Source organism: Petaurus breviceps, unplaced genomic scaffold (assembly GCF_028583685.1).
Source record: "Petaurus breviceps papuanus isolate PSGF00001 unplaced genomic scaffold, PetGlider_PUasm1.0 90895, whole genome shotgun sequence".
NCBI classification, from domain to species: domain Eukaryota; kingdom Metazoa; phylum Chordata; class Mammalia; order Diprotodontia; family Petauridae; genus Petaurus; species Petaurus breviceps.
In genome coordinates this window covers 20,508,527-20,527,633 of record NW_027187372.1, presented here as the reverse complement: position 1 = coordinate 20,527,633, position 19,107 = coordinate 20,508,527, and the positions used below count along the sequence as shown (strand labels likewise).

Sequence of the window (19,107 nt, the reverse complement as noted above, 5' to 3'; positions counted from 1 at the left end):
GACAATGACTTTTCCCCCCATTCTCATACTTCTTGACCTTACAGAATTTGACATTTCTATCCTCTCCTTTTTTATTTTTACTAAATCTAATACCACATTCTCATGATTTTTCTTCAATATCTCTAGCCACTATTTTTCTGTTGGCAGATTTCTCATATCCTCCTTGTAAATCCATCTATCCCCTAAAATTGTCAGTTTCCCCTGTACTCTTCTCTTTCTTCACTTTCTCCCTTGGTGATCTAGCAATCATAGGCTATAGAACTGGAAGGGATTTTAGAGATCACCAGTCCTCAATCCCTTTGTTTTACAGATGAAGAAACAGTGATCCAGAGAAGTTCAAGTCCTGCCTAAGATCAAACAGGTTAAGTAAATGACAGGGTCAAGACTAGAACTCCTCCCACTCCAATTCCAGTGATCTTTTCCCTCAACCACAATTATTCTTCTTTGAGTTCCAGTTCCATTTCTCTAATTGCACACTGAATAGTATATTTCAGATGTCTTATCGGCACCACAAACTCAAGATATGCAAACTTAATTCCTCCTCAGCCTATCCCCATATCCCTGTTGTATTTGACAGCACCCCCATCCTCTCAGTTACCTGGCTTATAACCATAGAATCATTTTGGACTCTTTTACCTTTTCTTTCACAGTCTACCATTTTCCAAATTCTATCAATATTACTTTAGAGTATTTCTTGTATCTGTCATCTTCCTCTCCAGTGAAAGTTATTCTAGAATTAAACTGATCATTTCTTGACTAGACTATTGTAATAGTCCCCTAATTAGTCTTACTATCTGAAATTTGCCCTTTTCAACCCTTCCTCTGTAGGGCTTTCCAAGGGGTCTCATTAATGCACTCATTTGATTTTGTCAATCTTCTAATAAAAAACTTTCAGTGATTGTGCATTTCATTTTAATGATACAATAGATTCCTGCTTATGGAAATAAAAATATTCCAAAGTTTGACTAGCTGTGTGAGCCCGGACAAGTCATTTAACCTCTGCTTGCCTCAATTTCTCACCTGTGAAAAGGGGATAACAATAGCACCTACCTTATGGAGTTGTTCTGAAGTTCAAATGAGATAATTTATTTAAAAAAAAGTGCTTTAGCATTAGTGTCTAACATATAGTAGGTGCTGTATAAATGGTTATTTCTTTCCCTTTCTACTTCAAATGATTTAATTCCAATTAAAATAAAATATTTATTATACCCAGATCTTATCTTGCCTCATCTTGATTCTGGGTCTTTGTTCACATATAGCCTCTATACCTGGCATAGATTCTCTTGTCCTCAAAAGTTGATCAGTTTTTCTGTTTTTTGACCAGGGCCAACCAAGGTTGATAGTTACTGTTTTATAATATGGTTTGTGATTGGGTAACATTAGTTCTCTTTCATTTAACTTTATTTACCCTTAATTATTTCCTTTAAAATTCTTGGATTCTTGTTCTTTGGTTCTTCCAGATAAATTGTCCTTATTTTTATCTGGTTCTATAAAGACGACTCTTGGTGGTTAAATAAGCATGACCCTAAATCTGTAACTCAGTTTGGTATAATGTTGGTCACCTAACATGGGTCAGCCATGAACTTAAATAACTCTCAGATTATTTAAATCTTTCCAGAAGAATATTTTATAGTCATACAAATAATTAGTATATTTTGGTAGATTAATTCCCAGATATCTCATATATTTTGCAGCAATTTTGAATGTTTTCATTAAAAAAGTGGTATTATTTTCTATCTTGCTTTTTTCTTGTAATAGTTTCTTTTGGTAAAGCTAAGTATACTACTATATCATCTGGGTATAGAGACAGCTTTGCTTCCTTTTCCCTAAACTTTCCCCCTCAAAAAACAAAAACAAAAACTTCTTGTTATACTAGCATTTCTACAACTGTCAGCCAATAGTGAAGAAAATAGAAATGCTTGTTCTATCACTGATTCAATTGTTAGTCAGTCAGTAGGTATTTATTAAATGCTTACTGGCATGTACTCTTTTTCCATTACAAATAATGCTAGCTAGGTCTTAGTTTTAGAAAAAAAATATTGTTTATTACATTAAAGAAAGGTCAGCTTATTCCTATGCTGTTTAGTGTTTTAATGTCTTTTGCCAAAGCCTTTTTTTTTTTGCATTTTTTATATAATAATGTGATTTTATGTCTGTTTGGCTAATGCAATCTGTTGTGTTTATAGTTTTCATAAAATTGATCAATCCCTGCATTCATGAAAAAAATTTAACCTATTTTAGTTAATTTTATTTTTTGGAAAAATATTTATTTAGCCTCTTTGCTAATCATTTTAATGGTTTTGTATCCATATCCATGAATGCTGTTGATCTATATCTATTTTCTTTATCTCTCTCTTGCTTTGGATAAAAAGTTCATATTTGTCCCACAAAAGGAGTTTGGTAATATTCCTTCTATCTCTATTTTTACAAAGAGTTTATGTAATATAGCATTGTTTTCTATGGACAAAATTCACCTTTAGGTTGATTTATGTGTTTTTTTTTAAATTTTCCTTTCTGAGTTCATTTATAGTCTTTTCAATTTATATTTTTGAAAATGAATGGGTTAAATTATCTATTTTTGGTTCTGTAGTGGTGAATAATTTATAATTTGTAAATTTCCTTCAATTTTATTTCTACTTTCAGTTGTGTTTAATGTATGTTTGGGTATAAATTTTTTTTAAAACAAATTGTCATTATTTACTCTTCATTTGTTGTGAATTCTTTTTTATTTTGACAATTTGGTACTTTTAGGAGAGATTCCATAAAGCTCCTATTTTTATTCAAGAAAGCCCTAGATATTTTGTCCACAATTTTGTTAATATCTCTTCTTTTATTTGTACTATTTGTGTGTTCATGTTTATTTGTGAATTTTTAATTTGTTGATTTCCTACTCTTGTTGCATGCTCAGTAAATTGATTTTTTTCCTTTCTTGATGAAGGTATCTAGAAATATAAGTTTTCCCCTACAGTCTTTTTTGGCTACATTCCAAAAGTTTTGACCAATAAGTCTCCTTATTATTTGCTTTTGTAATTTTTTTTTATCATTTCTGTCTTTTCCTCTTTTATATACGTATTCTCTAGAATCATATTATTTTGTTTCCATTTAATTGCTTCAAGTTCTTATTGTTCATATTTTGCTTGTATTAAACTGAAGTTGTGATTATTTAATATGTTTTTTATTTTTCCATTTGTTTATGAATTCTTCACATATTAATGTGTTTAGTTTTTGTAAATATGCCTTTATATCTGAGAAATATGTATATACCTTATGATTATCATCAATAATTGTCAGAAGTCTTTTATACCTAATTTTCTAACATTTTTATTCAGTTCCTTCACTTATTTATTTTACATCTGTCTCTTAGATTTCCTTTTGCATGAAAAGGGCATATTAAATTCCCTAAAAGTTATTTTTTTTACTGTCTAGTTCTCCATTTAGTTTGATTAGATTTTCTTTAAAAATGCAGATGTTAATATATTTCTAACACATATGCTAATTAGTGACCTATATTCATTTACTATGATGTTCTTAAGCATTTCATGTAGAATTAAAATATTATTTGGAAGACATCCTTTGTGGAAAGTTAAGTACATTATTTGATACATTAGAAACAATAAATACCTATTGAATGAATCATCTAGAATTTTATCTTCAGAATTTTATCCCATATGATTTCTTTGTTGTATGAGTAGTTTTCTTTATTTAATGTTTGCCCTTATCTTTACTCCTTTTTCTCTGTGTCAAGTGAAGGTCTTCCTCCTTTTTATTGTTGCTATTTATAAATTTCTCTTGTTTTTGCAGTTATTTGAATTATAACTAATCCCTCAATATAGGACATACGGTGGGATTGGAGGGTTGCAAGTAGGTATGCCAGTTTCTCAGTAATTGACACGGAGAAGGGCAGTCAGTAAATCTGAATACGATCAGCATCTTGGCTATGTCCTCCTGTGGTCGTCTTGATCTGGCACACCTGGGCAGAGATGGTAGTATTAGATACTATAGATGAGGACATTGTGATACATTAGATGAATAATCCGAATCTCTGCTCCTGCCCCCTTCCACAATCATGACAATGGGGTCCTAGAGACCCCTCACTGTTCTGGGCATTAACAGTGCAAATGTCAAAGAGAAATAGATTCTGTCCTCAAAGAAACATGTTCTAACCGGGGAGACAACATGTTCATATATAGGTAAGGCACATATATATATATCCAAAATAGATAATTTTATGGGGAAGGAAGATCAAAAAAAGATATATGTAGAAGTCTGTATTTTATCTTAGTCTGAAAAGAAACTAGAGATTCTAAGAGGTAGAAGTGAAGAAGGTAGAAGAAGGTAAAAGAGACTAAGAGGTAGAAGTGAAGAAGCACAGAAAAATGAATTGAATTGGCCATGAACAACCATTAAGTAGAATCAAAACTCAAAACCTGGTCCTTTGATGGCAGATCCAGGAGTCTTTCAACTGCACATCACTAAGTATTATGCTGAAGTCAAAAACAAAAACTGCCCAAATACAGGATAGAGGAGACTAATTTCGACATCAAAAAAAGACCTGGGGATATTGCTGGATTACAAATTCAGTAAACAATATGACTTGTCAGCCGAAAAAAAGCTTATACAAGCTTTAAGCTGCATTAATAAAAAGCATAGCTTCCAGAAGAAGAAAGGTTATAATTAATTTTATTTTGGTCTACACTGGTTAGACCACTTCTGACATAATTTTATTCTATCTCTCAGGGAGCAATAGTTGGAAGTTACTTTAGAGGCAGTTTTTGGCTCCATATAAAGAAGGACTTAGCAATGAGAACTATCTAAAAGTAGAAGGGGCTGCTCCTGCAAGTTCACAAGAACTGAGCTTAAAATAATAGATTTCAAGGGGAAGGGCTTTCCTACCATTTCGGTATTTTAATTGAAGCTGGTGAACATGTATAAGGGACTGTTCAAAAAGTCATCCTCTTTGGGTTTAGGTTGAACCAGATGACCTTTGAGATCTCTTCAAACACTGGGTCTCTATGAATCTATGATCTCTCCCACTAAAAAGATGATCTCTTTCTTAAATCTTTCAAAGTCCTTTGTTTTGACCTCTTCTAGGGGCCAAATGCTATTTCCACCTCTAGTGATTTGGGTAAAAATTTCTCCTACTAGTTTACAAGCTTCTAAGAAAATGATCTGCCATGTTCATCCATTTATATATTTTTATTTATTCATATATTTATCACTTATTTTTATTTGCTCATTCATTTATTTGTTGGCTTGTTTGCTCATCTATTTATTGGGTTTTTTTGTTTTTTTTACTTATGAACTTTGTATCCCTATCATCTAGGACTTTACCTTGCATGTTTTGTTTTCTATTTTGAAGGTTTGAACCTCTAATTTCATTAGCTTATGGAACCCTACCTAGTCACATAAAGTAAACAAATCAACAAGTATTTATTAAGTATTTGTTATGGGCTAAACATTGTGTTAAGTACTAAGGACACAAAGAAAGATAAAAGCAGTTTGGGTCCTCAAGGAACGCATATTCTCATGAGGGATACAATATGAAAACAGCTGTAGACATATGGAGTGCATACCAGGTGAATTAGAGATAATCTGAGAGGGAAGGCACTAACATTGGGGTTGGGAGAGCCAGGAAAGACCTCTTATAGAAACTGGGATTTGATAGTAGATTTAGAGGAAGCCAGGGATTATGGGAGGCAAAACACAGGGGGAGAGCATTCTAAAAGGAACATAGTTGTGAGATGTAGTTCCCTGTGAAAGTAATAGTTACGAGGCTAGTGTTACTAGTTCAGAGAGTACACAGTGAGTAAAGTGTGAGAAGAATGGAAAGGTAGGAATGGGCCAGATTATGAAGGACTTTAGAAGCCAAACAGTGGATTTTTATTTTGATCCTGGAGGTAACAGGGAACAAAGGGAGTTTATTAAGTAGGAGGGGAAGGAAAGGGGGAGTTGGTCAGATCTGCACTTAAGGATGATCAATTTGGCAGCTGAGTTTAGGATGGACTGGAATGGTGAAAGATTTGAGAGTGGGAGGGCAAGAAAAAAATTATTGCCATAGTATAGTTATGAGGTAATGCAGGTACACATGAGGGTGGTGCTTATGTCAGAGGAGAGAAGCGGGGTGGGGGTTTGTGAGATGTTGCAAAGGTAGAATTGAAAGAACTTGTCAATAGATTGTATATGTGTGATGTCTGAGAGAGAGGAGTTGTGCATGTGTAACAGTAAGTAAATTTGAACATCCCTTTGAGTGTGTACTTTTTTTTTTCCTTTTTTTGTGGGGGGAGGGATTAAGTGATTTGCCCAAGGTTACATGGCTAGTAAATGTTAAGTGTCTGAGGTCGGATTTGAACTCAGGTCCTCCTGACTCCAGGGTAAGTGCTCTATTCACTGCCACCTAGCCACCCCCTGGAAGACCCCTTTGTATTGCTAAGCTGACAGGTACTTAGCACCTAATTTCAAATTAAGCCTCTGTTACAGAAACAGAAGGTATGAACCCCTGTTGCTGACATAATAGGAAGGGGCTGAATAGGGAGGAGCAATACTGTATATAGGGGAAAAGCCCAGCTGGGAAAGTCAGAACTTCTTGGGATGAGCACCTGAAGGGTGGGCTGCTGCTGCTGGACTGGAACATCCATGGAGAAAGTGATTTTGATTTTGAGAATGGGAGAAAGTGATTTTGATTTTGAGAATGAAGCTGCTGAAGACTTCTGAGGGCCAGCCAGAGGTGCTGAGGCTGCTGAGGATTTCCCAGGGCCAGCTGGAGCTGCAGAGGACTGAAGAAGCATGACCGTTGGGTCAATACTCTGTACAAATGTGGCTTTGTTAATGTGCATGAATGTTCTTGTGGCTTTGTTAAGCCTTGTCCTCCTAGGAACAGAGACCGTGAAGGATTTGAGATGGATTGGACACTGTGAGCTCCAGTGTGGAGCAGTAACTGCATGGAGAGCTGGACAAGGAACTGGGAGTTGTCTGCCTTTGAACTCAGGTGGCAGTTGGTTAGATTCAGGTGGAAACTTGGACCATGGATGCTGAAAGCCTGCGCTGAGTCAAGATGAAAAGATCTCTCCATGAGTACTGAGTAGTGACTGAAATTGTAATTTACTAGTGACCTAGGGGTGGATGGCTTGTATATTTCCCACTACCCCTAAAGTGGGTACTGAATAGTGACTAATGACTGAACAGTGACTGATGATTGAATAGTGACTGATGACTGAATAGTGACTGATTTGTAACTTTGTGTGTCCCATGGGTGGAGGACTTTGACTTTTTGTACTTTATGATTGAATGATTGAGTTACTAAGTGATTGATTGACTAAATGATTGTACTTTGTTCAAAACTATGTGACCACTTTGGTGAAAACTATGTGGCCATTTTAGTGATAAGTTGTTGAGTTATTATGTCATTATGAATGCCGTATTTTGATTTTCTGTGGTAAGTTGTAATATTGTGAATGCTGTACCTTGATTTTCTGTGAATGTTTTGCTCTCATTTGTTATTGGATAACTAGAGAGTTTGCTATACTATATAATCAGAACCTTGAAAGCTATTAACAGCAGTTGTCTGAAAAACTGCTCATGCATGGCTTTACAGCATGACACCTCAGTTGTGAGCCCAGGTGACTGGGAGGGTGGTGGCATCCTCAAAAGCAACAGAAAATTTCAGAGAAGGTAGAATGCTAATGAGATCAGCTTTGGACATATTGAATTTAACATGTCTACAGGACATCTAGCTTACGATGTCTAGTAGACAATTTTAGATGCAAAGTGGGAGGTCAAGAGCGGTTAGGATTAGATAAATAGATCTGAAAATTATTTGAATCATTTGCATAGAAGATAATTATCACTAGAGCTGATCAGATTACCCAGTGAGATAATGTAGAGGGATCCAGCAAAGGAGACTGAGAAGTGGTCACATATAGAAAATGAAAATCAGGAGAGAACAAAAACCTAGAGCTGGGATGGTGAACCTCTTCACAATGCTTGCTCCCCTGGAGGATGAGTGCACTTGGAATCAGGGCTAGTGGTGGGCAGTGGAAGGTTGAGAGTTGGGGGCTTCAGTGCTGCTTTTCCCAGGGCTTTTCACTGCAGGGTCTTGATCTTTCTCCACTGCAACACGGAGAGAAATGGTTGTATAGAGTAGCTAATAGAGTAGAAGTGTTTTGGCCCAACTGGAGCATGATACCTCTTGTTTATCCCTTAGAGTACCTTGCTCTTTCAGCTAGACTGGCTTGCTTGACTTGGTGGTAGCAGTGGGATGGCAGGGAGGCAGATGAAGTGAGGGTTTCTCTACAGGGATTAATCCCCTGGCTGGTCTGGAAGCAGAGCTGATGGCCTGGGGGAGAGGGAGAGAATCAGGAAAGTGAAGGGAATGAGTATTTATATAGCATCTACTTCATGCAAGGAACTGTGGTGTTTTCAGATATTTCATTTGATTGTTATAACAGCCCTAGGAGGTAAGTGCTGTTATTATCTCCACTTTACCCTAATCCTTAGGAAAATGAGGCAAACAGACACTTGCCCAGGGTCACATGGCTATTAGGTATCAGAGGATAGATTTGAAGTGGGATCTTCTTGACTCCAGGCACAGAACCCTATACACAGTGCCACCTGGCTGTCATATTGAGGAGAAGGGTGCTGGATTGAAGACATTGTTATTTCTGGAGTATATGTAGACATTTCCATTACCAAGGAGGTCTTCAAAATTTAAAATTTTAGAGGTCACATTAGGTTGGGGGAAACTCATCAGAGTGTTGAAAAGCAGCACAGTGTAATCAAATCAGTTAACAAACATTTATTAAGCACCCACTATATGCCGGGCACTGTGCTAAGTGTAATGAAGAACATACTGAATTTATCCTTTATGTTTGTTGGAGACAAAGTTTGAAACCCTGTCTTTGTCACTTACATTCTGTGTGACTTGAGCACTTCACTTCATTTTCCTCATATGTAAAATGAAGACAGTACCAGGACAGCAGCATGTCATAAGGGATAGAGAATGTACTTGGAATTCAGCAAGAGCTGGGTTCAAGTCCTTCCCCTACATGTTGATACATATTCGCTGTGTGATTTAGGACAAGTTACTGAAACTGTCAGTGCCCCCAACAACCCTTTGAAAGTAGATAACTGTACAAAAGATACTAATCTCTATTGGTATAGTTTTCTCACTGGGAGACCCCTATGCAGATGAAAGAAATAAATCTGGCTCCAATACAGTAACATCTGCGTTGTCTACCTTACAGGATTTTTGCAAGGCAAGTGCTATGTAAACAGGAAAACATTGTAGGCTCTTATGCTTTCTGCTTGTGAAAATCTCAAAGGATTTTGTGAGCCTAGTGATAGATTTGGAATCAGTACATCTGGTTTAATATCTTGCCTCTGACATTATCACCTTGGGCAAATCAGGAAGCCATGTTTTCTTCATCTGAAAAATCGATGACTTCCAAGGTCCCTTCCATCTCTAAATCTTTGAGTTTATGTTTTCATTAGTGGGTGCCCATCTGACAGTAAATTACATCTGGGTTAGAACTAGCTATGGAAATTTTCACTGAAGTTCTAATAATGACTCTACATTGTGAGGATGAGCCTTAAAAATGCCACACAATGAGCTAAATGGATCTCAAGCAACCCTAATTATAATATTTCATAGGACCATTAGTTTGAGGTGGAAGGGACCTTTGAGACCATATAAATCTCTTGTTTTGTGGATAAGGAAACCAAAACTTATGGAAGTGGGAAAGAAGTGAATAAGTGACTTGTATAAGGGCACAAAGCAATGCACCATATTAGGTGTTTATTATTAAATATTATTAAAATACTGACCATAAACTATATTCCTGAAATTTCAAATGTTTCAGGGAATTCATTAGAGTCATCACTTCCACATCTTGTTTTCTCCATCACAATTTTGATATATTGTAGATTGCCATAAGAAATTAAATGAGAATATTGGGGGAGTTTTGAAGAAGGCACAGATGACACATGAAGGTCAAAAGATGACACAGAAAAAGTTTAGAAACTCAGAAATAAATAAAATATATGTATAGTATTGCATAATATCAACCTAAATTTTACAAGAAAGTACTATAAGCACCCCATGAAAGAAAAAAATTCAGACCTTCTCTGGTGCAAAAGGAGGGCCAAAAAATTGTATACAGATTTTCCAGGTCACAGGGGCACTGCACCTCTAACCTGAGTGATGTGGAAGGGATGACTATTCTCTTACAAAAAGGTCTTTGAGATTAGAAATTCTATTGTGTGGGTTTGTGATTAAATATGTTTATTTTAAGACCATAAATGATGATTCAGAAGTAAGACGATATGAGTTGAGTATAGCTACAATAAGCAAATTTTCCCTGTTTACTTAAGGAATATTAAATATGATCACAAAACAGGAGGAACAGGATTATTTTATCTCATTCTTTTTTTTTTTAAAGCAATTGGGGTTAAGTAACTTGCTCAAGGTTGCATGGCCAGTTATTTTGTGTGGGTGCTAAGTATCTGAGACCAGAACCGATCCCGGGTCTCCCGACTCTGGGGCTGGCGCTCTTACTCACTGCACCACCTGGCTGCCCCTCTCGTTCTTTTTTTCTATCTGTATTTGCTCAACTTTTTTTGGCTACATCCTTTTGAGCTGGTTCCTTATCTGTAATTACATCTGTACTGATAGTATCACAGAGGTCCTAATCCAAAGAATGCCAATGCAAATTTTCACTTGAATGTTCACATTCTCACTATGTATGTGTATATTTGTACATGTATATACAAATATACATGAAATGAGTAGATGTATATGTGCCAGATATTCATATTATAAATTTGCATACAAAGTTACATTTCTCTGACTAATTAGCTATATAGAAACATTGACTAAGGAAATATTCCACATAGTAAGGTTACCTACAGTAAGGGAAGAATTTCCCCTGATAGAGTTTTTTTTTTTTTTTGACAGGGAAACAATGCCTCTGAAGGAAGAATATTTTTCTCAGAGCAATTCCTATGTTTAAAAATAAATCAAAACACAAGTGGTTTAGGAGACAAGGCCTGCCTTATGCATAGGTGGAGTAGGCAGTGTCCCATATGGTATGATTTCATGATTTCTGGAAGAAAAGGGATTCTGCCAGAAAAAAAAATCACCCTCAGACTGGTTTTGATAGGGTGCCTGAATTTTTAAAATTTCTTTCCCCTTTGTATTATTATGTTTAAAACTTCAAAATAAGACAAAAATGTAAATAGAGCCCCTGGAGTATGGGGAATCAGAAAAATAAACCTAGATTTCTAGGTATTAGAAATAGGAACGGTGTCCAAGGATGAAAAACAGTCTAGTCTAGTGTTAATTGGGAGATATAGTCTGAATGAGGTATCCTGGGCAAGACCATAGCTTCTTAACCTTTGATGATCTGCTGAAACCTAGGCCCGCTTCTCAGAATACTATTTTTAAATTCATAAAATATATAAAATTATAAGGGGAAAAGTATATTAAAATTGTTACAAACATATTGAAAAAAACACACAAGTTTACAACCTTATGTTAAAAATCCTTTCTACAGGAATGGAGGTGAAGTGAGGAGGTAAAAAGCAAACATGATGTAAAGCATTTCCTTCTTTGTGGTTTTACCCAAAGCTGGTCTTGCTAGGGCACATTTTAAAAACATGAAATACAACTTTATTATGATCTAAACAAAAAATAATGGGAATGCAGAAACAGACATGATTTACTATTGAATACTGTAGTAATACTGAAATTCAAGGAGGACATAATTGTGATCCCAAACAATTAAATACTCAGGTCTAAAATATGAACTCATACTCATTTGAATAAATATTTATTAAATAAAACATATATTTAAGTATGATTTACTTTATATTTTTTAAAATGCTAAATTCACTCCTGCTCATCTCCTTTGGCATCTTGGTTAAGTACCTGTTCTGCTTAGCCATATAATAAAATGGCAAACTTGCTATATCACTGACATCACAGGATAGTTTCTTTTATAAAAGTAGACCTATGACACTAGTCTCTAGCTTCATTCCCTTGCAATTCATCATCTTCATTGGGGAGCACAGTTGTCTTCTACAATCTGTAAGTCCTATTCATAACTGTGCTGCTAGTGCTGGGTCCATGACAATTTCTGGACTTGTAAGAGCAGGCATGGTGACAAACTCCAAACTGTCCTCTCTAATAAATTGTTTTCTAGCAAGCCAAAGGAAAGATTCCTCAAAATTATAATTACTTCTGGCTGAAATGTCATAGTACTGCAGATCCTTCGTCTTATAGAAGGCAATGGATTCCTCCTTGACTTCTCTGTCTCTAATATCTACTTTGTTGCTATGTAACATTATAGGGATATTTTTTACACCCTTGCAACAAATACCTATGCCAGTTAGGTATCTTCTTGTAAGTAACTTTTGATGTTACTTATAATAGCAAACTGAGCTTGGATGAAAAAATCATCTCTTAGACCTCTGTTAGTATGGAACATAAGGAGATAGCCCTCTACCCAAGGTGTCTATGTACTTCTTGAATTCACCAGTTAAGGGATTTTTTAAAATGTGGTTTTACTAGTCTCTCTATGGCCAACTGTACTTGGAATTGGGCAGTCATCATTATGGTTCTTCCGGAACCACCTCTGACTGACTGAATCACTCTGAATCCCTTTACCTTGGGGATAGTTATCTTCTAGATACGTAATGAAAAACATACCCCCAAATTCTGAAGAGTTCTCTATTTGTAGTCGGAGACCTCAGTTTAAATCCTACCTCAGACATTTACTAGCTGCATGACACTGGTAAAATCATTTGTGGGTCTGCCCACAAATTTAATTTCTAAAATTAATTTACACATTTAATTTCTAAAATGAGAATACTAACAGTGCCTAACTCCTAAGGTTGTTGTAAGGATCAAATGAAATAATATTTGTAGAGTATTTGGAAAAAAAATTGGAAATCTTAAAATGCTCTATAAAAGCAGGTTATTAATTGATTAATAACAATTATTAATTATAATTGTTAGTTATAATTCACTGAGCTCCATATTCTGGGTAAGAATTAGAGTCTATTTAGCAACTATAATTATTACTAAATAATAATAAGTCAAATAGGCTCCAACTACCAGTGAATTACCCAGAATGCAGAGCTCAATGAATTAAGCAAGAAATGAACTTGTCCATCTCATTTCAAATACACCCATTGTTATAGGGGTTGTTGACAGCAGTCTAGGATGTCTTTTTCATCTGTGTGGTTTCTTCATTCATATTATATCAAGAATCTCACCCTTCTTCCTACTATAAATTCTGAGTCCTCTCCCTCTCTCCACACCCTTGTACATAGAGTTCCTACCTCCTCTGGGAACAATAATCAAATCAGCACTACCATTCCTGGAAAGGATTTGTTAATCAATGGCTCTATGACTCAACTCACCATTTCTGTGAAGTCCCTCTCAAACTAAAGCACCCTTGCTTAGCCCCTTCTCCCCTATGTGTATTGTTATTCCCTACTATAATGTAAACTCCTTGAGGGCAATCTTTCTTGTTTTTCTGCCCCCTTCTGCATTTGTATCCTAATTGCTAAGCATAATGCCTGACTCTTAGTGAGCCCTTAAAAATGATTTAAAAAATTAATTCTTCTGAGGTTACAGAATTACCTTACTTTGAGATTAATAGAAATAAACTTTCTTTGAGGATATTTGAAAACAGATGACAATGAAAGATTATTGGAAAGGGGGAAAAGTGGGTCCTAGAAGTAAAGGTGAATATCTGAATAATTAAATCTCTATTTAAGTTGTCTGTGGTCACACAACTATTCAGGGGCCAGACTTCAGACTGGGTTTTCCAGACTCCAAAGCTGTCCCTTTGTCCACTAAGCTCCAAGTGGTCCTAGGCCCTAAAAACATAACTAGTTACTGATCTGCATAGGAGGAGTAGGTTTCCATAGCTCAAAGATGCAATCACAAGTTCACAATATAATAGCTACCACTATACCATCAACAAACCCCATGATTTTCAATCATCATCCTTGTCTGAATATATCATCCCATATCTTTTAGTCTTGGGTCAGTTTTTCCCTGTCAAGAAAGGAAATATACTATATTGAATGAAATCAGCTTTTTAAATACAGATGGGTATTTTGTTGTGGCTGTCATGGTCAGTCAGTTAAAGAAGCAATTTTTAAGCATCTGCTATATGCGAAGCACTGAGTTAAATATTGAGGTTACCAAAAAGGAGATAAAGGGAAGGCAATAACATTAAAGAAGATCAGGAAAGACTTCTTGTAAAAGATGGGATTTTAGCTGGAATTTAAAGAAAGCCAGGGAGGCCAAAAGATGGAAATGAAGATGAGAATTCCAGATATGCAGCATAGCTGGTGAATATGCAGTCAGGAAATGGAATGTGTTATTTAAGGAACATTAGTGCATTGCATGTATCCATATATGTGTGTATGTGTGTGAAGACATCCAAGTTGCACAACAGAGAGTAATGGTCTGGACTCAGGAAGACTGGAGTTAGAATCCAGGGCTGAAACACTTACCTTAGCTGTTTGACCGTAGGCAAATAAATCACTTAACCTCTGTTTTCTCAAGTTTCCTCAACTATAAAATGGGAATAATAATAGCAGTACCTCCCAGGGTGGCTGTGAGGAACAAAAGAGATATAAATTGTAAGTGGAGCAAAGGGCCTGGCACATAGTAGGCACTATAAAAATGTTAGCTATTATTATTATTATATTATTGTTAATTGGGGTATGTCTTAAATCTTTCATAATTCAGCAGTATATTACTATCTGGTATTGCCTCAAAAGTTAAGCTTGTGATAAACAAACAGAGGCACATAATAGGGCAAAGAACACAGGACCAAATACGAGTCAATATTTAATTAACTGCTAATACTTTTTTGAACCCAGACTTTGTAGGGCAACAGACATAATCTCTGCAATCTCTATTTACCCTTTTTCCTTCTTGTCGATTATTTTGAAAGGCCTGCAACTTTTCATTTTAGATTGAGCTACTGTACCATAGCAACTGAAATTACTTATGACAGTCAGAGCCAAGAAAGACTAGAACACTGGGCAAACAAACAATCCCTTTAAAATTGTCAAGGATGATAGTTTTGCTGTGGGATTACAGATATTATTTTGCATATTTATCTGTTCTCATAAATGCTTATTCCAAATACAGCCTTTAATGCTGCCATCACATGCCCTTTAAACATAATTGAATTCTGGTAACCCAGACCATAACTTTGTCTGTTTTGGTTATTTCTGTCTGTAGCCATTTTTTTTTTAAACAAAAGCATTGACTTAATTAACAAAACAATAAATTAATTTATTTTTAGTTGAATTTCTTGCTTTTAAATAGACTCAATGATTTAAAAAAGCCTTTTAAAAATAAATTTCTAAATAGGATATTGACATTTTGATGCTTGGAATCTGTGATTAGTATTTTTTCTTTTTCTTTTATTATCATTATTTTAACAGGAACTAGAGACAAGTTCCCGTAAATGACCAACATTAACTCTCCAAAGTCCAACTGGTATCAACATCATTACTCTTTGCAAATATTTGGAGATTGCAGGTTTATATTACAGATCACCCCAGACAGTCTCTATTGTAGAATCTTTATAAGTAAAGTAATAGAATTCAACCCTTAATAATAATGTGTTAAGTACTGGGTCTAGATTGTTTCTTTCATTAAGAGTTGATTATTCAAGCTCTTTTAAAGTAAGTTGGGTTTCAAGATAATTATAGTCTTATAGATGTGTTTGGTTGGTCATTTCCATAGATGTATAAATCCATGGTGCCAAACTCAAAAAGATCCAGGGGCCACTAATTGGCACATAAAGGTCCCTACTGTCAGTATGTTGACTTAGTTTTAACATGTTATGTTATCTATTTTTTATTATATTTGTATTTATTTTGTTATATATTTCCCAGTTACATTTTAACCTGGAATGTTGTGGCTCCCCAGCTGTGTGTTTGACATCTTTTTTTTGCACTGTAAATGATTACACTCTAAATGTTTCTCTGGAAAACATGCATCCATTAAGAAAAGAGAATCTTTTCATATAAATTTAGGAGCATGTATGTATTATTAATCAGTAGGCCCACCTACCCTAATCTGCTAAGCTCTATCAATATGTTATATTTGTTATACACAAGCTCTATCAATATGTTCAAGAAGTATGTTTACCTTTCTTTCTTCCATATCCTTCCCTGTAGCAGTAGATGAAGGGTTATTGTCAACTTGTATGGTCTCTAGATTAAGATTAGAAAACCACATAGGTATCACATAGGGAACATTCTCTAAATCTGGGAGGATGGGAAAATAGGACTGGGGAAACATGATGCAATCTATGTACAGAGACTCAATGCTACCCTGGCAGGAGTAGTGCCAAGTAAGTGATCAATGGACCAGGAAACACTCAGCAATGCAGGGAGGTACAAAGGAATGGAGGAAGCAGATACAAGGCAGACAGAAGAGAGATATACTTAAACTATAAGCAAAGAAAGAAAGAATAAGTGCAAAAAGACCAGAAATCAATACAGTTTGCTCTTCCAGTCATGTGCCTTCATAAATGCTCACACAGGTGAGAATCAACATGTGAAAAGTTTGACCAGGATATCTATTGGTGAAAGCAGCTTGCCTTAATGCTGAGGAAAGTAGTAGGATCATATAAAAGTAGTTGACAGAGGCATTTATCAACAGGGAACTTATATAATTTCAGGTAGGTGGCACAGTAGATAGAGAATTGAGTTTGGAATCAAGAAGTCAAATTCAAATTTGGCCTTAGACATTTACTAGCTGTGTGAGTAGGTATGTCACTTATCTACCATCGGCATGTTTCCTCATATGTAAGATGGGGGTAATGATAGAACATTCCTTCCAGGGTTGCTGTGAAAATAAAATGAAAATATATTATTTGCTTTGCAAACCTTAAAATGCTACACAAATGTTAGTTTTTGGAATCCCTAAATTTGAATACATAAAATAGATGACAAAATTCTGCCCCCTGTCTACTCCTTTAAGACTTTACAATCAGTGCTCTTTCTTGCCCTGGTTCAGGGCTGTTTGAAAGGAGGGCTATAGCTGAATGAACTAGAAACCTGTTCTTCGTTTGGTACAGTTTGATATTTTTATCAACAGCTTAGATAAAGGCCTAGCTGAAAGGCTTTTCAAATTTGCAGATGCCACAAAGCTGAAAAGGATAATTTATTCATTGGGTGACAAAATCATCACCCAAAAAGATCTCAGCAGACTAAATCCAATAAGTAGAAATGTAACAAGGATAAATTTAAAAAGTTCTATACATAAGGGTCTAAAAATGAATTCCATAAGTAAAAGATGAGAAAGACAGCTAGATAGCTGAAAAAATTCTGAAAAAAAAATCTGGAATTTGTAGGAGATGGAAAACTCAAACAATATTAAATGGCAGCCTTACAAAAAGTTTGCATTAATGCAAACTTTGGCTATACTAAAAGAGCCATGGTGTTCAGAACTAGATAACTGATGATTCCACCTATACTTTTGGGGCCAAACAACATCTATAATACTGTATCAAATTTTATTAAATTTTAGGGGTGCAATATCCTTTGGGAAGACTGTCATGTAGGAGACTATTCAGAGGAGGGTGACTAGGATGATGAAGGGATTGGAGGTTATCCAATATGATGATCAATGAAAGGAATTTAAGGCATTTAGCTTATAGAAGAGAAAATTTAAGTGCGATGTGATAGTTGTCTTTAATCATTTCAAGGGGTATTATATAGAAGTAGTATTCGAATTCATATAGATATTATATAGATAATAGATATTAGATAGAAGTAGTATTATATTTACTCTGCTTGGCCCAGACTATAAAAATAAGAACAGTGGTTGAAATTTGAAGAATACCAGATTTCAATGTAATATAATAGCTAATAATTATATAATGCTTTGAAAAGCACTGATATATACATTGTTTTATTTTTTCTTACACCAGGGCTTTGAACTAAAGTTCTTGTGGTATTATTAATTTTTGTATGATTTATGATCTAATTGATATGAGTAGCTTATGATGAAGACACTCCTTCTACTAATGCAGATCAGCAGCTCTCTTTCAACTTATCATTTTAGGATTTCCTGTGGGCAATGAGAAGACAAATGACTTACCCAGAGTCACACAGCTAATATATTTCAGAGGTGGGACAGTTATTCCAATCTCCATGATAAGCATGAATGTAGGAATAAACTTGCTAACAATTACAGTTCTCTACAAATGAAGTGAATTTCCTTGAAATATAGTGTGTTCCCTTTCAGTAACGTTTTCCAAGCAAAGTCAGCATGTCTTATGTTGTGTTTTGGAAATAATTCTTGGTCACATGTTGACTGAGCTAGAAGAACTTCAAAAATCTCTTCCAACTCAGAGATTCTCTGGTTTTGTGATTCTTTTGCAAGAGGGAGAGATACTGGGAGAAATTCTGGTGCTAATAAAAACAAAAGATAATAATCAACTGCATTTTTAAAGCAAATTTAGGTCAGTAGGGAATAGTCGTGTATAGATTTCTGATTATCATTCTATATAGTCTCTGAATATATCATTAAAGGCTCTTTTCCTCCCACCTAAAAATATATCAGAATCTCCCTCCTCAATAAGCATATGCACCCACAAACACATACAAATAAAAAAAAAACCCTTCCCTTTGGCCCTAACATCTTTTAATACCACCTATCTGTAACTCTTTCCTTTCATAGCAAAATTCCCAGAGAAATGAAAAATGAAATGTGTCTACGCTCTTTGTCTCTATGTTTTTACCTCCCAATTATTTCTCAATTTTTCAATCTCTGACTTCCTTTTCCATCAACCCAGTAAATGCAATAAACATTTATCTAAGTACCTACTATATATCAGGCACTGCTCTAAGCTCTGGGGATACAATTATTAAAAGAAAGACAGGCCCTGTCCTGAAGGAGGTCATAATCTAATGGGGAGAGAAAAAAACATAACATGAGGCAAGAAAGTGAGCTGAAACCAGGCAGAGCAGCAGATACAAAGTGGAGTGAGCCAAAAAGTTCAGTTTCTGCTCTCTGTAAAGGAAGGCATTGGAAGGAGTTTTGTATTCTACCTTCTAACTAGAAGT

The 19,107-nt window shown here is 35.4% G+C and overlaps 1 protein-coding gene and 1 pseudogene across 1 annotated transcript in view; one reads left to right on the top strand and one right to left on the bottom strand.

The window, feature by feature from the left end:
* The window catches only part of KCNT2 (potassium sodium-activated channel subfamily T member 2), a 550,024-nt gene that overhangs the window by 277,105 nt on the left and 253,812 nt on the right, over nt 1-19,107 (top strand). The gene's annotated exons all lie outside the window — the stretch shown is intronic.
* LOC138151141 (GTP-binding nuclear protein Ran pseudogene) lies at nt 12,011-12,451 on the bottom strand (annotated as a pseudogene).